Raw genomic sequence first — 6,000 nt, forward strand, 5'->3', positions numbered from 1 at the left:
CACAAAGCTGCGCGAAGGCTGTCCCAATTCGCCAAAAGTCGAAGGGTCCTTCAAATGCGTCCTCCAAATGCGTCCTCCTTTTGCCTGAATTTGGAGGACGCATCGCTACCATCCTTCGTGGCCTTAAATATCCCACAATGCTTTGCGGGCCTACTTTTTGTCCAATAGTACGATGACGGACCAAGCGAGCGGCAGCGGCACCGGCAGGAGTGCCGAATTCACATTTAAATGTAAGTACAGAGCAGTAGTTCGAGAGTTTTAAAATGCTAGTAGTGACAGTGGCATTAAAAAAATGAGTTTTATATTTACAAACATGACGTCCTGTTGATACGAGGAGCTGTAAACTAAACGTTTTGATTGAATGTTGTTTCTTGTTGTTTACTGTAGTATAGTATAAAGTATAGTTCACGTGAGGAGCAATATTATCGTTATTATATCAAACGGTCATTCTGCCTGTTGTCATTTTGTTGTAGGAGGAGCAGAGAGAAACAGAAGAAACCTGACAACTGATAACGGAGGAGATGAGGCTGGAGAGGGAGGGAGAGAGAGAGAGAGAGAGGGAGAGGGGGAGAGCAGAGAAAGAGCGGACAGACCTCAGCTCATACAGAGGATGGTGGACAGCAGTGATTTTATGTTCTGTGTTATTTAAATGTTACTTATTAAATTAAAGGATGATATTAAATCGTTCTTGTCTCTGTGTTCTTAAACTCTTCTAACCTTGTTACATTATGTGTTTCATCACCTATTTATAATTGAAGTAAACTTTTGAACAACTTCTCAGTGACCACAGTAAATCATTTATTGTGTGTGTGTTGTGTTATGTACAATATTTACAAAGACACAGTTTGAACATTTCTAACTATTTACCAGTGGGCATTATGAAAATGTACAGTTTATTATTTATAAAAGATCAGCAGAAAATACTATTCACAAAGAACATATATATAAATGTTTGGCTGAGCAGGAGTCCTTGGTGCTGCTGGACTGGATGATGCCACGGTGAAGACCTTGGAGTCCTCTGGCTGTGAGTGGGACATCATCTTGGGGAGGGGGGTGCCTGTCTTCTCTGTCCACCACATCGTCCATCAGGGTTTGCAGAGCTGACGATCGGCGGCTGCCATGTTACTAAAGATGTTTTTAAAAAGGGCAAAAATAAAAATAATAACTTCAACAGAGCGGCTTCCAACGCAGCTTAAAATATGAAAAGCTATAAAATATGTATCCTCACCCTCCAGAGGTGATGATGGTCAGGACACCTCCTCCAGGACAGACAGCTGGTCCTGCAGGGAGCCCCACTCTCCTCCACCCAGCAGTAATTCTCTGGTGCAGTGACAGACCTGATGCTTAATGACACATTAAAGCAGTGGTTTCAGGGTTATTTGCAGGGTTCGTACACATTTAGCTATTTATTTAAAGTATTAAAATTACAAACAGACCCTGTATCAAGTCTTACAATTGAATCAAATATAAATTACATTTAATCATATTTGTCTATCTACTGGTTATATATCTAGCGTTTGCTCAGTAACCGGTATATTAATTATGATCAATAATATGGTTAAACAGCAGCTTACCGTCACCTCCCCACTGCGCTCTCCCAGCCTGAAGAAAATGAGCCGTCACAGGTTTTGCTGCCTCTGGAGCCGCCTCTCCCCTTCCTCCAACAACAAATAAATATATTAAAATATTCCAAATGTCTAAATCCACACTGTTGTCCCGTTTGTTGTCTAGTCCGTGTTGTGTCGCTGTCGCTGCTTTTGTTTTTCCCGGGGCAAAATTTATGACGTCGCGCCACAATCAGGAAGTGATTTGAAGGCCAGACCGTCCCATTTACCAACGGTGGAGGATCCTCCGGAGGATCCTCAGGAGGACGCGGCCTCCTGAGACCGCGTAGGCTGCGTCCTCCGAAGGATGCAGACCCTGAAATGAGACACAGCCATAGGCTGTGTCTCATTTCAGGGTCTGCATCCTTCGGAGTGCGCATTTTAAGGCCGCTTACGTCACAAAGCTGCGCGAAGGCTGTCCCAATTCGCCAAAAGTCGAAGGGTCCTTCAAATGCGTCCTCCAAATGCGTCCTCCTTTTGCCTGAATTTGGAGGACGCATCGCTACCATCCTTCGTGGCCTTAAATATCCCACAATGCTTTGCGGGCCTACTTTTTGTCCAATAGTACAATGACGGACCAAGCGAGCGGCAGCGGCAGGAGTGCCGAATTCACATTTAAATGTAAGTAAAGAGCAGTAGTTCGAGAGTTTTAAAATGCTAGTAGTGACAGTGGCATTAAAAAAATGAGTTTCATATTTACAAACATGACGTCCTGTTGATACGAGGCGCTGTAAACTAAACGTTTTGATTGAATGTTGTTTCTGGACTGTTTACTGTAGTACAGTATAAAGTATAGTTCACGTGAGGAGCAATATTATCGTTATTATATCAAACGGTCATTCTGCCTGTTGGCATTTTGTTGAAGGAGGAGCAGAGAGAAACAGAAGAAATCTGACAACTGATAACGGAGGACGTGAGGCTGGAGAGGGAGGGAGAGGGGGAGAGAGAGAGAGAGGGAGAGGGAGAGAGAGAGGGAGGGAGAGAGGGAGAGGGAGGGAGAGAGAGAGGGGGAGGGAGAGAGGGAGAGGAAGGGAGAGAGAGAGGGGGAGAGCAGAGAAAGAACGGACAGACCTCAGCTCATTGAGAGGATGGTGGACAGCAGTGATTTTATGTTCTGTGTTATTTAAATGTTACTTATTAAATTGTATATTAAATCGTTCTTGTCTCTGTGTTCTTAAACTCTTCTAACCTTGTTACATTATGTGTTTCATCACCTATTTATAATTTAAGTAAACTTTTGAACAACTTCTCAGTGACCACAGTAAATCATTTATTGTTCTGTTATGTACAATATTTACAAAGACACAGTTTGAACATTTCTAACTATTTACCAGTGGGCATTATGAAAATGTGCAGTTTATTATTTATAAAAATCAGCAGAAAATACTATTCACAAAGAACATATATATAAATGTTTGGCTGAGCAGGAGTCCTTGGTGCTGCTGGACTGGATGATGCCACGGTGAAGACCTTGGAGTCCTCTGGCTGTGAGTGGGACATCATCTGGGGGAGGGGGGTGTCTGTCTCCTCTGTCCACCACATCGTCCATCAGGGTTTGCAGAGCGGACGATCGGCGGCTGCCATGTTACTAAAGATGTTTTTAAAAAGGGCAAAAATAAAAATAATAACTTCAACAGAGCGGCTTCCAACGCAGCTTAAAATATGAAAAGCTATAAAATATGTATCCTCACCCTCCAAAGGTGATGATGGTCAGTACACCTCCTCCAGGACAGACAGCTGGTCCTGCAGGGAGCCCCACTCTCCTCCACCCAGCAGTAATTCTCTGGTGCAGTGACAGACCTGATGCTTAATGACACATTAAAGCAGTGCTTTCAGGGTTATTTGCAGGGTTCTTACACATTTAGCTATTTATTTAAAGTATTAAAATTACAAACAGACCCTGTATCAAGTCTTACAATTGAATCAAATATAAATTACATTTAATCATATTTGTCTACTGGTTATATATCTAGCGTTTGCTCAGTAACCGGTATATTAATTATGATCAATAATATGGTTAAACAGCAGCTTACCGTCACCTCCCCACTGCGCTCTCCCAGCCTGAAGAAAATGAGCCGTCACCGGTTTTGCTGCCGCTGGAGCCGCCTCTCCTCTTCCTCCAACAACAAATAAATATATTAAAATATTCCAAATGTCTAAATCCACACTGTTGTCCCGTTTGTTGTCTAGTCCGTGTTGTGTCGCTGTCGCTGCTTTTGTTTTTCCCGGGGCAAAATTTATGACGTCGCGCCACAATCAGGAAGTGCTTTGAAGGCCAGACCGTCCCATTTACCAACGGTGGAGGATCCTCCGGAGGATCCTCAGGAGGACGCGGCCTCCTGAGACCGCGTAGGCTGCGTCCTCCGAAGGATGCAGACCCTGAAATGGGACACAGCCATAAACCGTGCTGTGTTCTGAGAGACGTGTGTGTCTGTTCGAGAGAAATAAATCTTCCCATGTTCATCAAGAAGCCTCCCGTGAGTTACCACAATACTCTATTTAATGTTTCTTAGTCTCTTGTGCCATCTGCTGGTCAGACAAGATAACAGCATGAATTCATAATCGTTTAAAACAGTAAGGACACATTTTTCTTCTCTGTGATTTCTGTGTGTGAGACATTAGGAGAAAGTAGAACAAATGTTACTGTCAACGTGATTCAGTTTATTTCTTTCATGAGAAATGAAAGCTGTGCATGACCCGAAGTGATCCTTTACAGCAGGGGTATTCAACTTCAAGTTGAAGAGGTCCAGTTAGAGAATTATTTTTTTGAAGCAAAGGTATAAACACCATTGCTAACCCTCAAACTCAGACACACCACCCAGAAAGGGGTGAGATTTACTGTCATAACTAATTCCTATCATTTGTGAAAAAAAATTAAAAACAAAACCATGTGATGTCTCCGTGGAAGTGAAAAAGAGAGTTGTCCTTATTATCAGCTCTTGCTTCGTGAGGCAAACACGTCACAGAGACGTCACAGTTGTGGTTCAGTCTGTTGATTTTGAAATGAACACCGGACAGAGTTGTTTGGATTTGACTCCCAGGATCAAACTAAAACTTTTTAAGGAATAACTCAAGTGTGGACATGACAAATGTTAAAATAACAATCCAAGTGTTGGAATGACCCTGTATTGTTTACACCCAACACCAATACTGGAAATGTAACTTTTTTACTTGTATTTGCTCGGCAGGCACACCTCCAGGCTGTAGTCTTCCTGTCTGTGTGTCTTTGATTCAAGTAGCTAGTATGATTTTTTTTTTATGACCTGCCAGCATTCTGTGTTCCAAAGCTAAAGTGACAGGGTTATCCATGCTGCAATTGGATTGGCTGATGCTGCAGGCTCACCTTCGCCTCTCTCACACACACACACACATATATATATATGTGTGGAATGTATAATTTCCCCCTGGGATTAATAAAGTATTTCTGATTCTGTTTCTGATGATACACATTCAGGATAGATTAATTATATATATAAATCTATATATAAATTATATATAGCTCAAGAAATATCCAGGTCTACAGCAGTTTGATGCCCTGCTGGGTTTTATTCTTATTATACAATTAATAAATCACGAGGGATGGTGTAGTCGGCCATGTTGGGAAGACCAGAAAGCACACAGCAGCTCAGAGCGCTGTGGCTGACGTCCATGTCGCAGGCCTGAGACCACTCATTGGTCTCACTGTCATAGTACTCAACAGTAGAGGTGGCGGTGTTGCAGCCATTGAAGCCCCCGACAACAAAGAGCCGGTCCTCAACTACTTCGATGCCAAAGCTCCTGCGGGGGGTCATCATGGAGGACACGTTGCACCAGGTGTTGGTGTGAGGGTCGTAGACCTCAGCGGTCTGCAGATAGGCCGTTCCATCGACACCACCAACCTTTGGAGTCAAAGATGAGAAGAAGCTGCATCACTTATCAATTCAATTGTCACATAAGAAACTAGTCGCTTTAAACCGCTGATGAAAGCTGGACACACATTTCTTTCATGCACTTACTGCATAAACATGGTTGTCGTATGCAATGACTCCTACATCACTGCGCTGGCTGCTCATGGGAGAGATCAGGGTCCACTTGTTGGTCTCTGGGTTGTAGCACTCTGCTGTTTGCAGGTGCTCATTGCCGTCAAATCCACCACATATGTAGATCTGAATACAAAAAGGGGGGTGGGGACAATGGGAAATGGTCATTTTTGTCGGCTCAAACTGGCAGCATCTTTCTGTTCTCTGGTATGTTCCATTGTGTTCCACCCACCTTGCCGTTGAGTGCTGTGCAGCTGGCGCGGCTCCTCCGCTCATGCATGGGTGCAATTTCAAGCCACTGATTGGTTTCTGGCTGGTAGAACTCAGCACTGCTGAGACATGTGTGCCCATCATAGCCTCCCATGGCATAGATGCAC

This window comes from Parambassis ranga, chromosome 4 (assembly GCF_900634625.1).
Source record: "Parambassis ranga chromosome 4, fParRan2.1, whole genome shotgun sequence".
Lineage (NCBI taxonomy): Eukaryota > Metazoa > Chordata > Actinopteri > Ambassidae > Parambassis > Parambassis ranga.